This window comes from Protopterus annectens, chromosome 7.part0, assembly GCF_019279795.1.
Source record: "Protopterus annectens isolate FY-2018-M chromosome 7.part0, PAN1.0, whole genome shotgun sequence".
NCBI classification, from domain to species: Eukaryota; Metazoa; Chordata; order Ceratodontiformes; family Protopteridae; genus Protopterus; species Protopterus annectens.
This window is the reverse complement of record NC_056739.1, coordinates 144160044-144187347: the sequence shown is the minus strand read 5'-3', so window position 1 is coordinate 144187347 and position 27304 is coordinate 144160044.

Sequence of the window (27304 nt, the reverse complement as noted above, 5' to 3'; positions counted from 1 at the left end):
GAATATAAGACCCCACGTGAGCGCTCTACTCCTGCTTGGGATCTCAATTTTGTGTTGGAGAAACTTACTCTACAACCTTTGAGCCTCTGGCTACTGCTGAATTGAAATACTTGTCATGGAAGACTGCTTTTTGTTGGCCATTACTTCTGCAAGAAGGGTTTCTGAATTACAGGCCCTTATGGCGGGTAGAGCTTTTTTTTTTTCATCCATAAGGGGTATCATATCATTACTAATCCTTCTTTTATGCCTAAGGTGGTTTCTAGTGTGGCTTTAAACCAAACTATTCATTTGCCTACTTTCTATCTAGATCCCCCAAAATAAGGGGAAAAGATTTTGCACACTTTAGATGTACACAGGCAGTTGCGTTATTATTTAAGCAGGACTAAAGATTTTAGGCAGTCTCAGCAGTTGTTTGTTTCTTTTGCTTTGAGTTCTCAGGGCAAGCCTGTGTCAAAACAAACTATTTCTAAAGTGGATTTTTGTTGCATTTTTTTTGTTATTCCCATCATGGCAAGGAGATTCCAGCTGGGATTAGGCCTCATTCCACTAGGGGGGTGGCAACTAAGGATATTTTGGAGGCAGCTACTTGGAGTTCAGTACATACTTTCTCTAAGCATTACCACCTTCCTCTCTACTCTAAATCTAGGGCTGGTTTTGCCACAGCTATTTTGCAAGGCATGTTGACAGCTCCTGCTTCCTTATGATTTGCCAACCTCCCTTACCTCTGCTTTGGGATTCTACAATGGTTAGGACTGCAGCAATGTGGAATGAAGAACATAGTACCTACCATAAATGTAGATGTTCGAGGATCCACATTGCTGCAGTCCAATTTACCCTCCTTCCCTCTGTGTTTAGGGGTGGTTGTGTGAGGTTATACTCTTGTAATTTTGTGTATAGTGTACATATTTTTGGTGCAGGAGTGTTTGGTGTTTTTGGTTTTGGCCTTGTCTTTTTAGGGTCTTCTGACATCTGGGGCAAGAAAAGACTGAGGATATGGCGTCGGTCATATATACTTTGGTATTCGGGCCGACTGGGACAGCGGACTACCCAATGGTTAGGACTGCAGCAATGTGGATCCTCGAACATCTACATTTATGGTAGGTACAAAACTGTACTTTTTGCTTAAAATGAACAACTCCTAGTGCATTTCTTGAAGACTGCATATGTTACCCATGATGGTTTGCATTAGGAGCTATGTGCAATAATGTACGTTATAAAACTGCTGTGGTGGTGCTGCGGCAGCGTTGTCGCCTCACAGTTAGACGTTGCCCGTTCGATTCTCAGAGCATCTTCTGTGTGGCGACGTGTGAATGGGCGTTCCTTCGTTGAAGGTTGTGCATTAGGCCCGGCAAGCCAGTACGTAAAAATCTACTGCCAATCATTAGCGGACCGGAGTTCTGCTGTGGTGACCCCTAACCAGGAAAAGCCGAAAGACACAACAACAACATAAAACATTTCCGAATAGAATGACAAAGTACAGGATCCTGGAAACTATCGCCCATAAGCCTGACTAGCTTGGTCTGCAAAGCTATAGAAAGGATCATCATGGACCTCATAAATAAAGATATTGGGGACCTACAGACACTGGATCCTACCCAGTTCGGCTTTAAGGGCAGATCCTGCCTCTTAAACCTGGTTGATTTCTTTGAAACAGTCACCAAGGCCATTGACGAGGGGAAGGTGGTCCACACAGCCTACCTGGACCTTGCAAAAGCCTTTGATGCAATACCCCACTCGGGCATTATACATAAGCTCACCAGCTTAAATGTAAACCCCTATGTCACTAGATGGGTTGCAAACCGGCTCAAGGACAGAACCCACATGGTTAGAATTGCTGGAGCCATGTCAGACTCCAAACCAGTTACAAGTGGCGTCCCACAAGGCTCAGTCCTGGGACCTCTCATTTGGTATATATTTCTCGGAGGTACAGGCCAACACTGAAGGACTGTGGCTGACCAAGTTTGCAGATGACTGCAAACTGGGTGCCATAATAGACTCTCCAGCCGACAGAAGCATCCTCCAAAAGGACCTCATAGAAACCGACAACTGGTGCCAGAGCTATGGCCTCAAGCTAAACACCAAAAAGTGTATAGTCATCCCCTTTGGCAAAAACAAAGTGCCCACAAATTACAACATAGGTGGTAATCCATCAAGTACAGTAGAAGTAATTAGGGACCTGGGGACCCAAGTTGATAGCAATCTCTCATTTGACAACCACGTGGCCAAAGTGGTTAGAAAAACATTTTATATAGCCCACCTAATCATGAAGGGATTCACATCTAGATCAGGGGAGGTCATCGTGCCTCTTTACTCATCTCTCATCAGGCTCATAATTGAGTACAATGCCCCTTTTGGGATGTACTTTACCAGACACCTGCAGCAACTGGAAAGACCCCAAAAGTACCTCACCAAGAGGATCAAAGGGCTCAAACAGATGCCATATGCTGCCCGGTTAAAGAAACTCCAGTTCTACTCAGTGGCATACCGCCTGCTCAGAGGCGGTCTGTGCCTGACGTATAAAGCCATGTCCAACCCGGAATTAATGGACATGCTGCACCTCAGAAAATCCAAATCCCATCGAGCTACACGCTCGAGAGACTTGAACCTCAACACTGAAATAAATAGGACATGCTGGAGGGACAGATTCATAACCCAGAGGCTCCCTTCACTCTGGAATAAAATCCCAGTCCAGGTTAGGCAGAGTCCCTCATTGACTCTCCAAGAGGAATCTTGATGAGTGGATGGGAGATCGTAGGTTTACCCTGGGTATCACTTCTGTGTCACCGTTAGACAGAGGCACAGTATACTAACCTCGAAAAAGGGCATAGCAAAATTAATTTAAAATGGGTGGCGAAAGCCAAACACACTCTGGCTAGGCTTATAAATGCCCTAGGGCAGATAGCCTAGTATGAACCCATGAACCTATGTAAATAACCTACCTATGCATGCTGGTCATGTGAGCCTGCAGTTAGAGCACTACAGTGATCCGAGGCTATTGTGACATTAATGAAGGCTTATAAAGCTTAGAGAGAGTAAACGTTAAGAAGCTTGCATGTAGTATGGAATGCAGTCTATATTCTGGGACTTAAGCAATTAGAAATGTAGTTCATATATGCTGGTGCCAAGAACAGGGAAAGCCTTATCCCCAGCAAGAAGTTTGCTATGAGGGGATGGTTAGCTTTGGTCAGTAAGGCTATAAAGAGGACAGAGTTTGGGATTGCTGTTTAAAGTGGATAAGTAGAGACATTTGCTAACTGTATTACATTAGGTGTCCTGGAGTTGAACTGGCAGTATTCATTCTTTTTAAATTAGTATAGCATTGCTCATTTGTGGTGAAGTCATGTAAAATTAACGTTATCAGACTCTTTAGCAAGTGCCAGTGTGATTTAAAGATTAACTCAGTAGGCAGATTTGACTTTGGTAGAAAATTTTGGACAAAAAATGTGGTGGAAAGATGAGAAGCTTTTTCTGGCCAGAGCATTGTGTGAATCTCCAGACTAGTGGGTTGGCATAAGAATCAAGGTGTTTACACTACAGACATAAAGTGCAGGTTTTCATTCTCACTTTGGCAAGCATGGCTAGGCTTACAAAGACTTCCTGGCATCCTTAGTATAGTAATCCGCAATGAACCCGTTTCTTCTAATAGTGGAGGTGATGTCATGTGCTGCTTTGGTGGACACTGGGTGTGCTGCAGTAAGAAGTAACGACTCTTTTGTTTTGAGATTAAGCTTTGGGTGTTTGAACTGATAGGTCCAGGGTGTGCTCTGTTGCTAGATTTGCCACACATAGTGCTTGTCAAATAATTTGTTATTGTCAAACCTCAAAAATGGGGAACCATCTGAACAGAACTATAACCTATGATACGGGAAGCCTGAATTTCAAACCAACTAAAGCCATGTTTAAGTGCAGAAACTGGAACAGATGAAAATTGTTATCATGTTGCATTAAAGTGTATTGGTCATGTTCTAAAGCAGTTAAGTAACAAACCTTTGTAGTTGGATATAACTTCCTTACCATATACAATGCCAAATTTCATTTTATTTTGTTGGCAAGTACAGTTACAGAAGTCTTGGAGCTGAAAATCCTTGCCATGTCATCATGAAAGACGGCCCACAATGCTTCACTATCTCTAAATCAATGTATAAAGTACTGTTTTTCCTTGTTAAATGAACATAGTTTTTTTTTCTAGAAAGGCAAGTTCTCAAATATTTCTTGCAGATGAAAAACATCAAATTGAAAATTTACACAATTTGATGTAGTGAAACTCCCACATAAATAAGAAGCAGCTCCAATAAAGAGGTTAGTTTTTTTTTTTAATTACCCACATTGCTGTGTACCTGTATGTAAATGTTTGTCAGTACCTACCATGACATCATTTAATGGGTATGGTTATAGAGAAAAACTGAGTAAACAGCGAAGCTAGTCAAACAGCACACTAATAATCTTTACTTTTTGCGAAAGCTCTTACAACTTTGTCATGAGGGATACAACAGGAAAAGAAATTCATTGTAAAACAAGGATGCTTCCAGACATGACCAGTACACTTTAAGTGCTGTTTGTTCTCTGCTGCTACCTCCTGGTTGCTACAGTGATGACATCTTCTCCTGCCCCAGTATAGAAGTTAAATGTCTAGCTTACCTAGGTCCTTAGACCTGTAGGACAGAATCACAATGGTAAGAAAACTGATTTGTAACTGGTTCTGGTCACAGAGCTCCATCAGCTGAACATTTTGTTTTTTTTTGGACTGGTTTCCTTCTAATTTCTCTCCTATAACTTTAACTGAGTTGAACTCTCCTGTAGACTGAAAAGCATGAAAAAGATTTGAAGTATGTGAGATTTTTCATCAAAAAAGGGAAGAAAAAAGCCTGCACTGAGCTGTGCTCAGCACACTGCCACTAAAGGACTTGCTCTGTAATGGGTTGACTGTGTAAAAGACATTTTCTCTGTAGGAAGCATTCCTAATTCATACACCATTAGCCATTTAAAACTGAGGCTTCAGTAACCTGTACTGAGCAAAATAAGTCATAGCATGAGTTACAGTAAAGCCTACATGCGATATCTGTACATCTCAGCCTAAGAAATTGGGCACCCTCCTTGCTGCTCATTAATAAGTCTACCTAAACTGACCCCTGCATCTCAACAGCAACCCAACCCTAAGCGGTTATAGTCCCTTAAGCCTTCTAAACCATTCCGGTCTAAACTGTGGACCATCACCTCCCCACAACTTCTGTAGCCAGTCTGAGATGGGTATCTTGAGAAAATGAACTGTCTCGTGCTTTCTGATGATCATCTGTTACTCTAACACAGTGTGTAGCAGATGTATATAATGGTATAGGAGGCTAAAATCTTACATGCAGACAACTCGGACGTCAGCATTGTCAGCAGCACACCATGTACCAAAGTTCTAATAATTCATATATTGAGGTGCTAAAGATAGCTTATCTAAACCGCAAAGACCTTCAGAGTGAAACGCAGGCACACAGCAGCCTTGGAAACGGTGTCCATCTTTTAAACCTACCACCTTGCAATACCGCAAGAAGTCCCAGAGTCACGGATGCTAAGCCTGTAAGGTATGTATCCACTAAACCAAGCATTTTACTTATAAGTGACTCCATTGTAAGGCATACAAATGCACCTATTAGGCTGAGCAAGGAAAGCATGACCGCTAGATGTCTGTCTGGTATCATGATCCTTCAGATCACACACAAGTACTGGTATGACTCGGTCATAGTACTTGGGGGGGGGGGGTCAGTGACTTTGAGATATACCTCCATGGACTATATAAAGAGAGGGGATCCGGACACATGCTCGACTAGCATATGTCAGAATCACAAAACATCCACGAAAGCGTTTAACATCGAAAAGCGCTTCCGTGTATGTGTGCCTGTTTCGTAGATCTGACTACAGTGCGGGTAAGGGAAAATTCCCTTTTCCCCACTAGTGCGATCTCTGAGTGAGAATATTAAAGTAGGGGGGTGTGGGGGGCACATAGATTTTTTTTAACTACACATACACGGAAGCACTTTTCGATGTTAAGCACTTTCGTGTATGTGTTCGATGTTTTGTGATTCGGACATATGCTAATCGAGCATGTGTCCTAAACCCAAAGAGAGACATGATAGAGCTATCTGCCCCTGGCATGTAATGAGCCCCTTGCATTGAGCCACATGCTACCTTTCTAAGGGTGATGCTGCTGTATGAGCAAAAATAATGGATTTTGATTTTAATAACTGGCTTAGTTTTTAGTGTCATTCGGGGGGGGGGTCTAGTATTTGTCAGCCTAGGTGGATATGCTCGACAGACCATGCTGCTTTGCCAGGGTTGGCCTGCACCCACTCACTTTAGGCTTTTGAATATTGTCAAGGACATTATCTACCCCCGTAGTGCCTTTTTTTCACAATATCAACCAAATATATCTACCAGTATAATGAAACAAAGGAAAATATCAAGCTGATGCTCTTAGTGTTTTACTGTTGCAATCTTTACATTAGGGTTATCTGCTTGCAGGTAGCCCTCGGTCGGCTTGATTATCAAAGTCTTGTGTCCTGCATCGGTTGCTGTCTCATCTTCCATGACCTCAAGTAGTCAGGGGTATAAAGCATGCAGCCGACGCCATTACATTAGTCTATCTTGCCGTGTGATGCCCAAAGCAGAAGCAGTTCGCAAGTGTCGGTCGACCGACTCCTGAAAGTTTCATTTTCAAGTTTCAGATCCGAAGTCTTCAATAAAGTTAAGTACCCCGTTGGGGTTCCTTTCTTGCTCTAAACCGATGTCAGTAAAAGTTAACTGTATTACTTGTGGAAAGCAAATACCTCATAAAGATTTTCATTCGTACTGCATTCCTTGCTTAGGCCCAGACCATGACGTCCCTCACTGTCTGTTTTGTGCCTTATTCAATCCTCGAACTATTCATCGTCTGTTCATTTTCGCATCTAACTATTTTGGTACTCTGTTCGGTTATCCAGAAATGGCTTCGGTAAGCCACCCGACTACCGACTTTCTGAAAAAACACAAAGATAAAGACAGAGACGGACTGCATAGGTCCAAAGCTGCCGACATTCCGAAAAAACGCAAAGATAAAGACAGACAGACCGCATAGGTCCAAAGCTGCCGACAACCCTTCCATTAAGCTAGTCGCCAGTTTGCCGGTACTCAGGCGCTTTTGCAGCCCCTGATGCCCGCTACTTCAGATTCGCAGGCCTCTACTGACTACCATTTGGAGTTCAGTATGCTGTGAGATGCTTCTTATTATTTTTATTTATTTTATTTTACATTTGTTGACCGGGCTAGTCTAGCTGGATATATGTCCATTTTCAGTAGAGGCCCGGGGAGAAAAGCTCCAAGCATGAACAGTGACAAAGTTAACAATATAAAAAGGCACGATAAAGCAAATACAGAGGCAGCATTGTTCAAAGAAAAATTAAAAATTATAAACTAGTATAATTTTTTACTAACATTTTTATAAACAATATACTACACACACGAGAAGGTATGAGCAAGACTCTGTTAAGAGAAAGAGAAGTTTTATATTTTATCCTCATATTATGAAGAAAAGGGTAATAGCTAGATTTGGAGGCAGAGGTTAGAGGGGTCGAAAAGGAAGGGGGAAAAGATATGAGTCTGGGTTAGCACATGGACAAAACCAATGAGTTTTGGGATGTTCTTTAAGATGCTTTTTAAATAGAGAAGTCGAAGCAAGGGTTGATAATTCAGAAGGAAGCAGATTCCAGTTTTTACCTGCAGTGTTTGAGAAAAGTGAATCACCAGCTTTGTTGTTGGATTTAATAGAGGAAACTAGAAGCTTATTAGCAGAGCATAGTGTAGCTAGATTTTTATATGGTGTAATTAGATTAGTGAGGATAGGAGTGTTGTTAGGGTGGTATAGGATCTTTTGAGTAATAAGTAGTTGTTGACAGAGTATGTGGTTTTGCAATTCTAGCTATTCAAGTTGTTTGAGGTTGAGGCAGTGGTGAGTTTTAAAGGGGGAGCATGTAATGAATCTAGCTATGCTATTATAACAAGTGGAGAGTTTAGAGAGGTTGTTTTTGGATAGGTTAGTATATATAACAGAGGCATAGAAAAGGGTGGAAATTAGGTGGGTCTGAGCAATAGTTTTCCTTGCAGAAGGGGTAAGGAAAGGTTTAATTCTATAGAGGGTACCAAGTTTTTTGTTAATAGACTTTATGGTGCAGTTGGTGGTCATCAAAGCTGAGACAATTAACAATTATTACACCTAGTAGGTGGGTTGTAGTGTCTGGGGTTATGTTGGTACCATTGTTAGAGGTTACAGAGAAGAATGGAATGGGTGATATATGGGTTTGAGTAAAAAGCAGTAGTTTTGTTTTTTTGGGATTCAGGAGTAGGCAGTGTTGCAAAAAACTTTTCAACATTATTAAAAACAATTTGGGTGAGAGAGCGGAGAGAGGCTATATTCTTGGCTGAACAGATTAAGGTGGAGTCGTCAGCATATTGAATGCAGGTGGCTTGAGGTGTGTTCATGTGTAGATTGTTAAATAAGGAAAAGAGTAGGGGACCTAAGATAGAGCCTTGGGGTACTCTAATATTTACTGGGAGTAGTGAAGACAGATGGTTATGCCAAAGCACTGCTTGATGTCTATTTACCAGATAAGACCTAAACCATTGTATAGCTTGAGGATCGAGAGAATGGGCCTTTAGTTTGTCTAGAAGTAAGTTATGGTTAACCATATCAAAGGCTTTTGACAGGTCAATAAATAGTGCAGAGTAAAAAGTTACTCTTACGATTTTTGTTTATAGAGTCGGTAAAGGATAAGAGGGCAGTCGATGTGCTATGGAATGGCCTAAAACCATGTTGGCAGTTTTCTAGTAGGTTATTTTGTAGTAAGTGGATAAGTAGTTTGTGAATACATTTTTCCATTATCTTAGCTAATGGGGAGAGTAAAGCAATAGGGCGAAAGCTCAATAGAAGGTCCACCTTTATGTAGAGGGATGATATGGGATACTTTCCATAAAGTAGGGATTTTGCCTTCTGAGATGGTTCTGTTAATAAGGATAGAGATGGGAGAGTCAATGGCTTTTGCGGCAATTTCTAGGTATTCAGATGGGAGATGGTCCGCAGAAGGGGTGCAAGGTTTCAATTTTTGAAGTAACTTACAGATGAGAGATGTAGATTCTTCGACTATGGAACCTGCGGATGTCTCTATCTTGGATGTGTCCGGAGCCACTGTGCGGGCACCGGCTTCTGATGGTGTATTCATGCCTACTGACTTGCAGATTAAACAGACGCCATCTTCTTCAAGGCCTAAAACTCGATCCACGCCTAGTAAACTGACGCCCAGACCGCATGGTCAGGCTCCTATTCCTAAAAAGCAAATGATGAGAATGGCTGAAGATCTTATTACTCTAATTAGGGGAAGCCACCCTTCTCCCCTCTAAGAGACCTAGAACTGATCTTCCTTCTGATTCTTCTGATCAGGATTCTGAAATTTCTGTTTCTTCTGATGACCAGGATTTTCCCTTATCTACCTATGAGGATTCTGATGCAGAGGACTCCATTCCCTCTGCTTCCCCTCCAGAAGATTTCTCTTGTGGTGAAACTTTGCATACTCTTAGAGAGCATTTCCGCTAGGAAAGCCAGGATTACTCTACCTCAACACAGGCCTTTAGCTATCCCTCCTGTACTAGATATTGTGGATGATGCCTTCTTGGAATCTAGCCTGGCCCCAGACACTTTACCTCTGGCTCCCAGGAAACCTGACAGGTGTTAGACTACCTGACTCTCAAGTTCCTCTTCAAGAATCCTACAGCGGATCCAGAGACCATTTCACATGGACCCAAAGGCATTAAGGCTACTACTGCCAAAAACCCTACCCCCTCTGATAGAAATTCCAGGGCCCTGGACAGATGGGGTAAGAAGGTATACACATGTTCATAGTGTTACCCTGCTGCAGTCATCACACTTGGGTTATCCTGCTGTCAGGCGGTCCCGCAGTCAGCCCGAATTCCAAAGTCTTGGTCCGGCGTCAGTTGCTGTCGCTTCTTCCCTGATGTCAGTGCACTAGGGGTATATAAGAGGCATCCAACGCCATTTTCTTCAGTCTTTCTTGCCATGCGGTGCCAGAAGCAGAAGCAGTTCGCAAGTGCCCGTCGGCTGACACCTGAGATTTTCGATTTGAATTTCAGTCCGAAGTCTTCATTAAAGCTATGTACCCCCTTGGGGAACATTTTCTTGCCTCAGTCCGATGTCAGAAAAAGTTAACAATTGCATTTCTTGTAGGAAGCAAATACCTCATAAGGACTTCCATTCCTATTGTATTCCTTGCCTAGGCCCAGACCACAACGTCACAGGTTGTTGGTTTTGCGTTAGGTTTAATAAACGCACTATCAAACACCGTTTTGACTTCGCACGGCATTACTTTGGTAGGAAATTTAATTATATCATGCCATTGGAGCAACCGACGACCGTAATTCATAAAAAACGCAAGGATAAGGACAGGCATCCTAGGAATAAGCCAGACCCCGAGGCCTCAGCTGGGCCTGTCGCCGGTTCTCCGGTTTTCAGTGAGTGTCTACGCAGCCCCTGACGACTGCAGAGCTGGAACCCCAGACAGCTGCCGACTCCCAAACGGAGCCTACTGGGCCAACGCAGCCATCTACTGACACCGGAGCAGAATTAGTCACCGGTGCAGAGGAAACACCTTCGGTTGCAGAAGGTGTCTTCAGACCGACTACACTCACCATTAAATCTTATGCTAAGCTTAACACTCCTTTAAAACCTAAGAAAACTGTTCTTCACTCTACAGGTCAAGGCCCCATGCCTAAGAAACAGATGCTTAAGATGGCTGAAGATTTAATTACCCTTATCAGGGGTTCCCATCCCCCTCCTGATAAAAGACCAAGACAAATGGAGGATTTTGCATCCTCTGACCAGGTTTCCCTCTCCTCAGATTCTTCTGAGGAACAGGATTACACTTTTCCACCTTATGAGGATTCTGATGCTGAAGGCTCTATTCCCTCAGCATCTCCCCCTGAAGACTACTCCTTTGGGGAAACATTACATACCATGAGGGAACATTTCCACTGGGAAGGCCAGGATTACTCAGATTCTAAGAAAAGGCTCCGAGAGTTCCTTTTATTACCCCAGCACAGACCTCTTGCTATCCCTCCTGTTTTAGATATTGTGGATGATGTCTGCTTGGAGTCTAGTTTAAATCCAGACTCTCTACCTCCTGCTCCAGCCAAACCAGACAGATACTACAGAGTACCTGACTCGCACAAATTCCTTTATAAAAGCCCTGTAGCTGACCCAGAAACCATATCCCAGGGTCCTAAGGGAGCAAAAGCTTCTATGGCTAAAAATCCTGTGCCCTCTGAAAGAGATTCCAGAGCCCTAGATAGATGGGGAAAGAAATTATACACCTCTGCAACTCTGGCTATGAGACATTAAATTGCCAGTTTCACATGTTGAAATATCAGCAATTCCTGATGTCTCAGTTAAAACAAAAAATGAGCACACATTCAGAACAGCCTGAATTCAAGGAAATGCAGGATCTGTTGCATGCAGCTGAACAGGTGGGCAAGCATACTTTACAATGCAGATTTGATTCATTGGAAGCTTCCTGTAGAACAGCTGTTACTGGCTCTGTCATTCGTAGACATGCTTGGTTAAAAATGCAAACCCTCCCTGACCATGTTAAAGCAAAATTATTAGATGCACCTTTACAACAGGATGTATTATTTGGTGTCAAAGCAGAAGAGGTTTTAAAGAAAATGGAGGATAAGGCTAAATCTATGCAACCGGTCAAGGATTTCTTGCAGGTACAACCCCCTCACTTCAGCAGAAATTGGCCAACAAAAAATTGGTCCTTTCCAGCTTCAGACAGGTCACAGAGGGGCAAATACAAATGCCCAAGGGGCAGAGGTCAGTCACAGGGCCCTTACAAACCTCGCCAGTGGGGTTCTGCTACCCAGAAAGGAGGAGAAGACAGGCCCCAAGCTAGCAGAAGGCAGACACAATGACTCTATCCTCAAACTACCAAGCACATCTCTCCTGGCAACACCCTTGGGAGGAAAACTAGCTTTTTTTGCAGACAACTGGCACATAATCACAAAAGACAAATGGGTTCTAAATATAGTCTCTCAAGGATACAGATTCCACTTTCGTACCTTACCAAGGATCAAAGGAATGCCAAACCTGCCACCAAATCAATGGGCAGAGGCACAAAAACAAATTACAACTCTCATGAGCATGAGAGCCATTCAACAGGTACCTACACAGGAGCAAGGACAAGGATTTTACTCAAGACTCTTCCTAGTTCCAAGAAAGGACAAAGCATGGAGACCCATTCTGGATCTTTCAGTTCTGAACACCTATCTGCAAGTACCAAAATTCAAGATGCTAACACTACAGCAGCTTCTTCCCATGCTGGGCAAGAATGCTTGGCTAGTCACTTTGGACCTCAAGGAGGCATACCTGCATGTCCCTATCAGACAAAATTGCAGAAGATGCCGCCTCTTCATTGCAGGTTCAACGCATTATCAATTCTCTGCACTGCCCTTTGGCTTATCTACTGCGCCCAGGGTCTTCACAAAATGCCTGGCACCAGTAATTGCATACTGCAGACAGAGGAATTCAAATATACCCATACCTGGACGACTGTCTTATTCAAGCAGAAAGCAAGGACGTTCTTTTACAGCATCTGGCATTTGTCAAACACCTTCTAAGTTGCCTAGCGTACACAGTAAACGAAAAGAAATCAAAACTAATGCCCTCACAAAACATAATATTCCTGGGTGCCAGCTTGACTACAACGTCCCAGATGGCTTGTCTCATGCCGGACAAACAACGACAGCTGTTTGAATATTTCAAAATAATGGCAACAAAGACCCAACTCCCTGCAAGAAAAATTCTGCAGGCCTTGGGATTCATGGCATCTTGCATACTACTAATACCATTTGCAAAACTGCATATGAGGAAATTACAATGGTACCCGAAAAGTGTATGGACTCAGCACAGCCACAGCTTGGAAACAATGATTCCACTCATTCCCTGCCTTCAACAGGAGTTTCTATGGTGGGCACAGGCATGTCACCTCAACAAGGGTCAGCCTTTCACCTTACCCACAGCCAGGCAAACTATGACAACAGATGCATTGGACTATGCCTGGGGAGCACACATGGCAGGACAGTGCATTCAGGGCAAGTGGACTACAGATCAGAGACACCTGCATATCAATCAAAAAGAAATGTTAGCAGGGCATTTAACAGCTTTCAAGGACCTTCTACACCCAGGACAACTACTAATAAGGGCAGACAACACCACAGTTATGTGGTACATAAACAAACAAGGGGGCACACATTCCTACCCTCTATGCAGGCAAGCAATGACCTTGTGGAACACTGCACTGTCTTACTAGGTTCAATTACAAGCACAATTCCTGCCAGGAAAGAAACACATTGGCAGATGACCTAAGCAGAAACATCATGGATCCACACGAATGGAAACTAGATCCACAAGTATTTGCAATGATAGCTCAAAAATGGGGATGCCCAGACATAGATCTGTTTGCAAGCCCCCACAACCACCAACTTCAAAAATTTTGCACAAGGGCCTTCCATCCACTAGCTTGGAAAGTGGACGCCTTCTCATTCAGTTGGAAAACATTAACAGCATATGCCTTCCCTCCACTGCCTCTTCTAGCAAAGGTACTGCTGAAAGTCAGATTAGAGAAGCCACAAATGATTCTCGTTGCACCAGACTGGCCACGCCAACATTGGTATCCAGTTTTAAGGAACATGGCCCAGGGCCCGCCATGGATTTTGCCACAAATTCCTCATCTGCTCACCCAGTGAGACCGTCTGATTCTACACAGCCAGCTCAAGACTTTAAACCTGGCTGCATGGCAAATTACCTAAACAACCAGCCAACACCTTTATCCAAAGCTTCTGGAGGCCAGGAGGCCCAGCACCAGGAAAACCTATTCAGACAAATGGAAAAGATTTTGCGCCTGGAACCAGGCTAAAGGCCTAAATCCCCTGGAGCCGAACATTCCTCAGATTCTACAATATTTAACTGAGATGTTACACAAAGGACTTTCCTTTTCATCTACTAAGATCCACGCCTCAGTAATTTCAGCTCATTACAACACTGATCCTCCTTTAGTTTCACATCCACTCCTAAGACAGTACCTCAGAGGGGCTAAGAACTTAAGACTGCCAAGGAGAGCTCCAACACCTACTTGGGATCTCAACTTTGTCCTGGAAAAGCTTACACTGCCACCCTTTGAACCAGCTTTCTCAACTGATTTAAAATTTATTTCATGGAAAACTGCCCTACTCCTAGCAATAACCTCAGCTAGAAGAGTCTCGGAGCTGCAAGCACTAATGGCAGTGGAACCTTTCCTCATTTTCCATCAAGACAGAGTTTCTCTATGAACTAATCCTTCCTTTATGCCAAAGGTGATATCCAGTGTGGTCCTAAACCAAACCATTCATTTGCCCACCTTCTTCCCAAATCCCTAGAACAAAGGAGAAAGACTTCTGCACTCTTTGGACATTCACAGGCAATTATGTTACTACTTGGATAAAACTAAGGCTTTCAGAAAAACTGACCAGCTCTTTGTAGCCTATGCTACAGGATCACAAGAAAAAGCTATCTCAAAACAGACCATTCCTAAATGGATAGGACATTGCATACGTTTCTGTTACATACATCATGGGAAACCAGTACATGCTAACATTAGGTCCCAGTCCTACCACGGCTACAGCTACATCAGCAGCCTTTCTCAGGGGAGTGCCAACCAAGGATATTCTGGAAGCTGCTACTTGGAGTTCATTGCACACTTTCACCAAACACTATCACTTACCTCTTTACTCTAAGACTAGAGCTGGTTTTGCCACTGCGGTTTTGCAGGGCCTACTAGCTTCTTCTAACCCTGTTTAACTCCACTTCCCCTCCTGAGCTTTGGGATTCAACCCAAGTATGATGACTGCAGCAGGGTAACACGATGAACATAGTACAGTTTTGTACCTACCATAAATGTAGATGTTCGAGTGTTTACCCTGCTGCAGTCCAGGTTACCCTCCCTCCTTCCCCTCTGAACTAGCTGAACCTATCTCTACCACTTTATCCTATACTACCTCTGTGGTGTATTTGCTTGTACCTCAGGGTTCTGTATTATTTTTATATAGCCATATGTATATATGGTATATATGTATATGTGTGTGTATGTGTGTGTGTATATATATATATATATATATATATATATATATATATATATATATATATATGCCTACCATTTGGGGGCACCTGACATCTGGGGCAAGAAAAACTGAAGAAAATGGTGTCGGATGCCTCTTGTATACCCCTGGCGCACTGACGTCCGGGAAGAAGCGACAGCAACTGACGCCGGACCAAGACTTTGGAATTCGGGCCACCTGCGGGACCACCTGACGGCAGGATAACCCAAGTGTGATGACTGCAGCAGGGTGAACACTCGAACATCTACATTTATGGTAGGTACAAAACTGTACTTTCTTCTTAGGGCCTTAAACTGCTAGTTTCATATGTTAAAGTATCAGCAGCATATTCCTGGATTACTTAAACAGAAAATTATGTTGATTCCTGACTGAGCTGAAAATAAAGAATTACAAGATTTAATGCATTCTGCTGAACAAGTTGGTAAACATACTTTACAATGTGGTTGTGATTCATTAGGGGCATCTTGCAGGGCTGCTGTCACTGGGTCTGTACTTAGAAGGTATGCTTGGCTTAAGGAGCAAACTTTACCAGATCACGTTAAAGCTAAATTACTGGATGCTCCCTTAAACCAAGGCCACCTGTTTGGCAACAAAGCAGAAGAATTACTTAAAAAGATGGAGGAAAAAGCTAAGTCTATGCAAACTGTTAAAGATTTCCTGCAAGTACAGCCTCCCAGATTTAGTAGGCACTGGCCTTCTAAGAATTGTTCCTTTCCTTTCTCTTCCAGGCCTTCTAAGTCCAAACCCAGGACCAGCAAACCACCCCGACTTCAGTCTCAAGGTACTCACAGGCCTAAGCAGTGGGGGGCTCCCACTTCCAAAGCTGGAAGTGGTAAGACACCCCCCCTATGGTAAACTGTCACAATGACTTAACCTTAATCCTTCCAAACCCTGCTCTACTGACTTTCCTTTAGGTGGAAAGATCGCCCTGCATGCAAAAAACTGGGAACTCATTACCCAAGACAAATGGGTTTTAAATAGTTTCCCAAGGATACAGATTCCACTTCCACTCCTTACCAACCCCAAACAGTTGGTCAGACCTACCCCCAAATCAGTGGGCAGAGGCTCAGAAGCAGGTTCTCTCTCAGTATCAGGGCTATTCAGCCTGTCCCAGAAGAGGAATGGGGGCAAGGTTTTTACTCAAGACTTTTCCTGGTACCCAGAAAAGACAATTCCTGGCATCCTGTCCTGGACCTGTCTATCCTAAACACCTTTTTGGTAATCCCAAAATTCAAAATGCTAACTCTCCATCAGCTGCTTCCCATGATAGGCCAAAATGCCTGGTTGGCAACATTGGATTTAAAGGAAGCTTACCTACACAATCCCAATAAGGGGAAATTTGCAGAAAATACCTATGCTTCAGAGCAGGCTGCATGGAATATCAGTTCTCTGCACTGCCCTTTGGCTTATCTACTGCGCCCGGGGTATTCACAAAGTGCCTAGCTTCAGTCATTGCATTCTGCAGGCAAAGAAATATTCAGATATGCCCATACCTGGACGATTGTCTAATTCAGGCAGAAAGCCAGGACATACTATTAAATCATCTGGCATTTGTAAAGAAACAACTAACTTCACTGGGGTACACCATAAATGAATCTAAATCACACCTAGTACCCTGCCAAATTGTATTCCTGGGAGCAAGCTTGAATACAACTTCCCAGATGGCCTACCTCACGCCAGAGAAACAAGTTTATTTGACTGTCTACTTCAAACTACTGGCCACAAAGACCCAGCTATCTGCAAGGAAAATACAGCAAGCCCTGGGGTTCATGGCCTCTTGCATTCTACTAATTTCATATGCAAGACTGCATATAAGGAAACTACAATGGTATCTAAAAAGCCTATGGTGTCAACATTCTCAGGACCTAGAATCAATGATTCCTGTCATTCCTTGTATAAAGACAAGAGTTCCTTTGGTGGGCAGAGGCCTGCCACCACAAGGGACTGCCATTTACTCTACCCCTTGCTGCCCAAACCCTAACAGACGCATCAAACTATGCATGAGGGGCTCACTTGGCAGGGCAGGGCATTCATGGCAAATGGAACCAGAGTCAAATGCACTTGCATATCAATCAAAAGTAAATGTTAGCTGTGCAGAATTCTCTGACAGCCTTCAAGGACCACATTCTTCCAGGACAATTATTGGCAAAGACGGACAACACCACTGTTATGTGGTACATAAACAAGCAGGGGGGAATCCACTCATACCCTGTCTGCAGACTAGCCATGGCTCTGTGGAACACAGCCTTGAGCTACCAAGTGCACCTACAAGCTCAATTCCTGCCAGGCAAGCTAAATACACTGGCAGACGACCCAAGCAGAAATCTCATGGACCCACATGAGTGGAAACTGGAACCAAAGATATTCAACATTTTGAAAAACAAATGAGGGATCCCAGAGATATACCTGTTTGCCTCCCCTCAGAACTACCAATTGGACAAATTCTGCACAAGGACTCCTGACAGACAAGCTTGGAAAGTGGATGCCCTGTCCTTCACCTGGAAAAACCTATCAGTTTATGCTTTTCCCCCTCTGCCTCTCCTCTCCAAAGTTCTACTAAAGATCAAAACAGGACAAACCAAGGACAATACTCATTGCACCAGACTGGCCACGCCAACACTGGTACCCCCTCTTGCACAGTGTCACTGCTGGAACCATGGCACCTGAATCAGACCCCTTCCCTGCTGTCCCAGCAGGAGGGGACAGATTCTGCACACCCAGCTTCAAACCCAGAAACTTGCAGCCTGGCTAATTACCTGAGCTCTCCATTACCATCCCTCAGTAAGCAAGTGACGGCTGTCATTCTGGAGGCAAGGAGGCCTAGTACTAGAAAATCCTGTACTGAAAAGTGGAAAAGATTCTGTTCCTGGAGGCAAACGCCAGGGGATTGGCACCACAGTGCCCAATTTACCACATATTCTTCAATATTTAACTGAGATGCTTTACAAGGGCATTTCCTTCTCTTCCATTAAAATTCATGCCTCTGCCATTTCAGCACATTATAATATGGAGCCACCCTCTTCTCTCATCCACTGCTGAAGCAATTCCTCAGAGGGGCCAAAAACTTAAGACCACCCAGGAGAGCCCCTACTCCAGCCTGGGACCTTAACTTTGTATTGGAAAAGCACACTCTACCTCCCTTTGAGCCAGCTGCAACTGCAGAGTTGAATTCCTTTCTTGGAACACAGCCTTCCTTCTAGCCATCACTTCAGCAAGAAAGGTGTCTGAACTACAGGTCCTCATGGCAGTGGAGCCTTTCATCAACTTTCATGCGGACAGGGTGTCCCACAATACCAGTCCTGCCTTTATGCCCAAGGTGGTATCCAGTGTGGCCCTTAATCAGTCCATTCATTTGCCAACCTTATTTTCTAATCCACAGAACAAAGGGGAACGAATACTGCACTCCTTGGACGTGCACAAACAACTTAGATTTTACTTGGACAGGAATAAGCCTCTCAGGAAAGCTGAACAGCTGCTGGTTGCATTTGCTGCAGAGGCAGAGGGGAGGGCCAATTCAAAGCAAACCATTTCTAAGTGGATAGGCCATTGCATTCATTTCTGCTATAAGCACCATGGAAAACCTACCCCACAGGGGATAAGACCCCATTCCACCAGGGCTGCATCTACTTCTACAGCCTTTCTCAAAGGTGTTCCTACCAGGGACATCCTAGAAGCTGCTACCTGGAGTTCTGTACATACCTTCACCAAGCATTACCACTTGCCAATTTTTTCTAAATCCAGAGCTGGTTTTGCCACTGCAGTCTTGCAGAGTCTAATAGCTGGTCCTAATACTAATTGCCTCCTCCCTTCCTTAGCTTTGGGAATCTACCCAAATGGCGTCTATATCATGTTATCGAAATCGTACTACATCGAATCACTAAAGGTCAACCTCTAGTGATTGATGTAGTAAAACATCGAATAACGTTTAAAAAAAATAAATAAAAACTAACTAGTATAGGCAGGGGGGCAAGCCCCCCCCTGCACCCACCACACCCCCCTGTTTAAATATTCCAACTCCGAGACCGCACTACATTGAGGTAAATGGAAATCTCCCCCTACGGAGATTTCCATTTACCTGCACGATGTTGTGGTGCCAACAATATCATCTTTGATTATTGTCTGCTTTTGACGTCGTGAAGTAGACCCACCCAAATGTAATGACTGCAACATTGAAACACTAAGAACATAGTACAGTTGTGTACACTTAGCATACATGTAGATGTTCGAGTGCATTTACTGTTGCAGTCCTGGTTACCCTCCCTCCAGCCCCCTGACTTCTACTGACTGTACCTCTCTTCTTGTTTACTATACTTAAAGCTTTCTGGTGTATTTGCTTTTTGTTGGAGGTGTAACCTTGTATATAATTGCTTCCCATTAGGGGGGCACCTAACATCTGAGGCAAGAAAAACTGATGTAATGGCGTCGGCTGCATGCTTTATACCCCTGACTACCAGACATCATGGAAGATGAGACAGCAACCGACGCAGGGCCCAAGACTTTGATAATCAGGCTGACTGAGGGCTACCTGCAAACAGATAACCCTAATGTAATGACTGCAACAGTGAATACACTCTAACATCTACATTTATGGTAAGTGTACACAACTGTACTTTCATGATCAGCACTAGGAGTCTAAACAAATTCCACTCCCTGCAACCCTCCTCACCCTGGAGGAAGTAGATATCTGTGTAGTGACTGATGCCTGGTGTAAAATGGCCGAGAGCAGTCTAGCTGTGCAGGGCTAGTTCATTTTCTCAATGCCTTTCACACTTTTAGACCAGCCACTGTGCAGGAGGGGGAAAGTAGTGTTTTTATTTTCATTCTGAAAAGACTGTTGTCAAGACTAGTTTAATCAGCACGATGCACAAGAGCTTCTTCATGTCCAGCTCACTTTCAGAAAGGTCCCGTACTACATCTACTACATATTGGCCAGCTGTAGAACTCTCCCTCTGATTTCAAGAAAGCTGCAGTGCTTCTCTACAATGACTAGCCAATCTGTTTAAACCCAGTACCGTTTTCATACCGATTCCAACTATAGACTGGGAAAAGTATATCGCCACAAGTGCATACGCAGGGATTCCTGAATGGGAAACCTATATCGCCACTAGTGCATAAGCAGAGATTCCTGGATGTTAATACAAACGCCCTGTAACAACTAGTCCTCATACCCACTAGATGCAATACTCTCTTAAACATTGCCCTTACTAGTAAGGGGCCATCTAAACCAGCCCTTGTGTATCTTCATTTGTTATGTCTGACCATAAAGCCCTCTCCTTTGAAATAAAATTTATTCCAGGGGAAACTTCTGCCTCTGGTACCTTTTTAAAAGTTTCTCATCATCGAACTACCTACTCATAAGGGATGCATTGGGTTTGGTGGTGATCCAAAGCTTACCAGTTAACTCTGCGGAATATATGGAAACATACGTCACTAAATTATATTGACTGCACAGAATGCAGCTGTACGTGGTAGAAGTAAGCAAAGGGCATACTACAAGAACAACCCCCAGGTAGAAATTTAATAACAAGCCTTACAATAAAGAGAGATTCTTGGCTAAAAGTTAGAAGAGCAATATACAGAATTAGTCCTCACCATTAAGTAAAATGAGCAACTTGGGTGCTTAATTAAACCTACCAAAGCCAAGTTTGAGACAAAAATGGCCATCCAAGCAAAGAAAATTCATGAGTCCTTTTTTTAAAAAGTTACATTTGTAATCTCATGCGCGCAGTGCAACAGTGTACTGAGCTGATGGCAAACAGTGTTACCCACACAGCAGCAGCCTACTGACCGATCAATTCAGCTCAGATTTTACCTCCCCTCCATCTCTTGTGAAATATCTGAAACTGTCTTGCTACCAGCAATCACACAAGACAGAGTCCTGAAAAATATCCCAGGATGCATCTTGAATAGCTTGAAGCATGAGTTGGCCACATCCCTAACACCATTCATCCTTTGCCTCCATACACTGTTTGCACGAAGTGAATGGAAAACCACAACAGTTATTCACTTGCATAAGGGATGACCTTCTGTGGCCCCAGGCAGTTACAGACCCATAAGTCTTACCTGCCTAATATAAAAAAACCTTTGAAAAAATATCGAGTTAGTCAAGAAAGATATAAGGAACTCTAAATATTGGACCCATCTCCATTTCACTTTGTCAGCTTACAATGCAGGAGATCAAAATAGGGGAAACTACCTTCCCAAAAAAACATGTCACCAGTGGAGCCCACAAGGGTTCAGTGCTGGGACCTTTTTCGGCATGTACTTAGACATAATAGCCAATACCAAGGGGGTCTGGATAAGTTTGCAGATGACTGCAAGCTAAGTGCAGTGATTGAATCCCCAAAAGATTGTCATCATGCAGAAAGGCTTGCCCCAAGCATATAACTGGTACCAAACTCAAGAACTAAAACTTAAATGCCAAAAAGACTTTGTCTCTCTGAAAAACTGAAAGGCTGCCAGCCCAACCAGATAGAATCTCGTAAATAATTCTGTGTGATTATTAAATATTAATATAATCCACAGGCTGGTGTTACAAATGTAAAAGAGAACTATGTTATGATTAAACTATATGTTGTACTGAGCTTCAAAAATGTAACCACAGTGCACTCTGCTGGAAGAAAGCTGATAAGTCAAGCATTGTATGACTGTTTGATCTCAAACTTGGAGCCGTGATGTCTGGACCAGCAAATTCTTTCTATTGTTTTGAGACCAGAGTTAATTGCTAGATTTTACATGTATAATGTCTTGTATTGCTGTGGCTTCCTGCAGGTGGACATTACAAAACAAAATGTAAAATGTGAGTTTCTGTTAGCCTGGGAAGCTAAATCAGAACTAAGAGTGATGTAATCTAAAATGAGTCGGTAGTGATGGATTATCAATTTAAGACTTTCTCAGATAGGGAGAATCAGGGCATTTTGCATTTGTCTTCAGAACTGACATCATCAGCACTCTGCCTATGCAAGTTATTTAGAACCGTGACTTCTCTTAGAAATAGATAGAAAATAGTAAGTTTACTCTAGCTGTTTTCTATATTTGTCAGACTATTCTACAGTATTTAAGCATTAAGAACTATTGACTAGCACTGTGTTGAATTGAGATTTGTCTTGTGCTTTTATTATTATTTTTAAACCTTTCAACTGTGACTGTTTTGTGTAGAGATAATTTAGGCTCTAGAGCACATTGCATGTATATAGTGATACTGCCCAAGCCACTCCAGTAAGCCTTGCTTTTAGTCATACTTAATAATTGGATAATAATATTGCACAGTAAAATTGGACACCCTTTGGTAAGGGCCTTGTTAGTAGCTGATATTAGTAGTTGGTGGCAGTAATTTCTACCTTATAGCCTGGGCAGAGAAGGGGGTATAGCTGGAGAACCTGTGCCAGCCTTCCCCAGGAGTATGTGTGTGTGTTTGTATATAATTCATATATATATATGTGTGTGTGTGTGTGTGTGTGTGTGTGTGTGCGCTACTTGGGCAGGGACACAAAGTACTGGTTGGACAGAGAGGGTGCTGTAGGTTTTAGCTTGACCACTAGGCTGAGACCTGTACCCTATAGCTGTACCAGTGGGGAGTCTTATTGGGGATCAGGAGAGAAAGGGAGAAACCGGCCCCGGATTGACTGTGATCTCTGTGTGCTCTTAAGGGAAATTGTACTTTACTGTGTGTGTACTTGTTATCCTTCCCAATGTGCACGCCCCTCACTGGTGCTAGTGGTGAGGATTGAGGCTCCTTGATGACTGGGCCAGTACACGGGCATCGGTCTTTTTTTGGAAAAACAAACTTCCTGGGAATTATCACATTAGTAACACATCCCTTAACAGATGAGTTCAGGATATGGAAATGTTATGTGGATGGTGACCTAACTTTTGACCAGCGTGTGCCTAGTGTGGTAAGGAAGTCTTATATTGTACAGCTGCCAAACAAGAGAATTGTTTTTAGATCCAAGGGTATCCTTGTTCCTCTTTACTCAGCCCTCATTAGGCCAATCATTAAGAATTATGCCTGTTTTGGCATGCATCTGTCCAGGCACATTTAACAGCTGGAAAGCCTGGAGAAATTCCTTACAGAAAGGATGCAAGGCCTAAACAACAAGTCCTACATGGACCTCCAAAAAGCCTTGTCACTATGTTCAGTCTCGTATAGGCTGCTAATAGGTGACCTGCATCTAACATACAAATATTTGTAGATTCATTCATAAATTTGTAGATTAGTACTAGGCTAACTACCCTTGTGGGCCATTTTAAACCTAGCCAATTACCCCATGTAAGAATCAAACCCTGCACCTTGTGTCTGTAAGGTAAGCACCTTAGCCATTATACCAACCTCCCATGTAAAAGTGTGTTTTAAGCCTAGCCAGTTTCTCTCAAAGGTGAGAATCAAACCCTTTACCCTGCCTCTGTGAGACAAACAACTTAACCATTTTGCCAAACCCCATCCTAGTGCATCCTCTGACCCGTTACTGATCCAGGGACCTGAACCGGTTATAAATTCACAGGTGGTTACTAGGCTATCTGACCAAGATTCTTTATAAGCTTAGCCAAACACCCGAAATTTACCAAAATATTGCTGATTTGTCAGTACCCTAAGGCACTTTATGGTTAGAGAGGTTCATGGGTAAAGTACTAAGCTAGTTGCCCTTGTGGGCTATTTTTAAGCCTAGCCAGTTTAACTTTAAAGGTTGAAAATCAAACCCTGTACCTATTGTCTGTGAGGTAAACACCTTAACCATTTATGCTAACCCCACAAAACTAAATTAACATTAAAGCTCAAGTTAATACTAGGAATTGAACCTCAGACCTTTGCTTGTAAGACTATGTGTTAACCATGACGTCGCAGAATATTCACATTGTATTCACAAGCTGTCCCTGTCCATTGGGGCCATAGGTGCTAAACTAGGTTAAAATTGTAGTTTCCCTTCCTTTTTGTGCAAGTTGCATTGGATTAGGGTTAAGATTTGAGATCGCCACAAAAATTGGTCTTGTTTTGCCTTGGCAATGAACATAATTAGTGTGTAATTTGTCAGTCGGTTCTTTGATTCTTCTGCAGGCATTGCTAGTGTCCTTGGATTTGAAGGATGTTTACCTTCGCATCCTTATCCATTCTCTCTTCAGGAGATATTTTATTTATGACAAGTTACCTCAGAAGATGAACTTGCTCACACAGAGCAAGGGCCCCCTTATTCATCCTCCTCTCCATACTCTGTAATTAACATTTTGGGTAATAGAGTTTAAATACCTTTTAGGCACCACTTTCCTGAGGATGTTAGCCAGGTTTTACAGAAGGCTAGAAGGCCATGTCCTGTAAAAGCTCATCTTTCAGACTTTCAGAATCTAAGAGGTTTTCCTTGTGGTACAAAATACCAACTAGGGCTCTTTTCTAGTGGAGATCCCTACTGTTCTCTCATTTGTTTGAGATGCTCAAATCTAGCCTGGCATAATATTCTGTGAAAGCTCATTTGTTAGCCATATCTGTCGACTGTTTTGTTACAAACTCTTAGCAGATGTAAGAGCCACTGAGCTGTACACTTTGGCTGTTCCATCCTTCCTTGTTTTCCACAAGAGTAGGCTTTCTCTTGGAGCTCATCCTTCATGCCCAAAGTGGGTAATGAGTTATCGTTGAACCAATCCATCAACTTCCTCTCTGTTTTGAGAAGGAGGAAAGAAGAAGTCTTAATTCATCGATGTGCATAGACAGCTCAGCATTTATCTGGACAAGACTGAGGATATTCGGAAATCAGACCAGCTCTTTTTGTATTCTTTCAAGAAAAAATGGTGTTGCCAGTCTCCAAGCAAACCATTTGTCTGTGGAGTTCAAGGCACTTTCCTTTTGTTACTACTTTCATAGGAAACTGTTTCCCACTTCTGTGACGGCTCATTCCACTAGGGTTATATCTTCTGGGGCCTTCAAGGGCTTGGATTCTAGAACTATTCTTGAGGCAGCTGTGGGGTCCTCTGTTCACTGTTTTACTAATCTACTGGTTGAATGTGTTTGCTAGAGCCAGAGCAGGATTTGCTAGCTCCATCCTTCAGGGTTTGCAGGGTCACACCTCTGCTCATTCTTCCTCCTCCCATTCTTCTGATGAACTTTGACACTCTCCATCAGTTAGTAATACTGCAGTAGTCTTCTGGGAAGGAGAGTCCAAAGTGTACGAAATTACCATAACAGATGTATTACTGGTCACTGTTGCAGTATTGTGTGATGTAAACATACGTAAATAGTTTCCTCTCCTCCTTCAATGTTTGGTCTGGAGCAAGCAATTACTGAGGTAACTTATGCTTGTATGTACTTCTTGCCTAGGGTCTTAGGTCCTACATCAAATATAAGGCATGACTAAGGTGCCCAAGCATTGGTATGTTGGTCAGACGTACTGCTGTTTTTGGCAGGATATACCAGATGGTTCCCCCCTGCTTGTACCCAGTTGACCCATTTGTTCCTCCATTGGTATAAGAACCCTCTGGCCTATTTGTTCCCCAGTAGAGGTAAGAGCAATTCTTAGAGTAGGCCAGCCTGCCAAACCTATGGACTGTTCTCCCGATTCTTTGGCTGTTCTCTCCCAATCCCTTTGGCAGCTGTCTCACTATTGCCTGCCCTTTGGTTATGAACAACCTGCAGGTTTGTTGGCACACCTCTATACAATGTGGCTGTGCCAGTCTACCTGTTTCAGCTTGATCCACTGACTGTCCTACAGGTGTCACCAATGCAGTGACCCAAGCTACCGCCCTCTTCCCAGGATGATTGAGCTGGCACCGATAACCCACTCCTATAATCCCCTATTTGGTTCTGGCAGGGCCTATGTCACTGGCTTAAAATGGGTTATTTGGGTCCCTCTCTGTGTCATGGAGCTGGACTGAGGTGACTCACTTTTTGCAAAAGTGCATATGCTTGTCTGTTGGTCTGCAAGTGTCTGCCTGTGCATGTCTGTCTGTCTAGTATGGTTTATATCCAGAAATCATTTTTCAGTCAAAATCATCACCCCCCCATTCAATAAAATAGGTGATCAGCAACACTTTTTTTTTATTGGGGCATGCTCCCACAGCCCACTGTACCCTGCACCCCTAAAATAATATAACCAGATGCAAGCTCCCACAGCCACTGTACTCTGCACCCCTAAAATAATATAACCAGTTTGAAGATTGCATAGTCTTTGGGAGATTACAAAAATGATGCTGATCAGCTGATCATCTATTCAACTAAATGGGTTGATCTAAACCTCGCTGAAGAACGAATTACAGACCAAAATAAAAACCTCTGTGAGGGATGCTATAGGTAGATGTTTCTGTCCAATGTGTTGGGCTGCGTATCATCCATCCTGTGTTACTAACACAGGCCTTGGCACCTTACATCTTTATCCTCTTCACTGTGGTTTGCATTTGCCTATTAGGTTAGGACTTTTCCCTCAAAATGCCGGATCATTACCCTTCATACTTCTGTTAATTGGTCACTAATATGCGAGATGTGGCTATCCGGTTAAACAGGGCAGATTCATGTCTCTAGAATGAACGCACATTTACCGAACATCATTCATCTGAAAATAAGTTGCCAAAACCCACTTTGCAGCTTTTTAAAAGTGTTTTTTGCAGGAGGTAAGCCCCCCAACACCTTCATATGGGGGAAGACCCCCACACTTCCTATCTTGTACATACCAACTCCAAGTTTATACAACAGTGGGAAAGTGCAGCCTTAATTATCATGGAAAGTGCTTTCAGTAATTTACATTCCGACGAACCATGTTGACTAAACACTCGTTCGATAACTGGTCTGTACTCCAGCCAGGCACCTAGCAGATGTGTACAAGTTACAACGTCTGTCATGACTATTATGAGAATAGGGACTCTGGGCGTTGCATCTTGGCTTACCCACCTTCGTTTACACTATGCTTCAGCTTTTGCTTTGCTTATCGGTTTCTGCTCCCTTATAGCCCCTTTTGCTATAACACTTTAGACGTGACTTCAGAATGCTGTTCTCTTACATAGTTATCTGAGGGCTAAAACTACAGCATTGGTGACTACGATCATCTGATCACACTTTCCTCATTTCATTGGTTCAATATTAGTTTTAGTC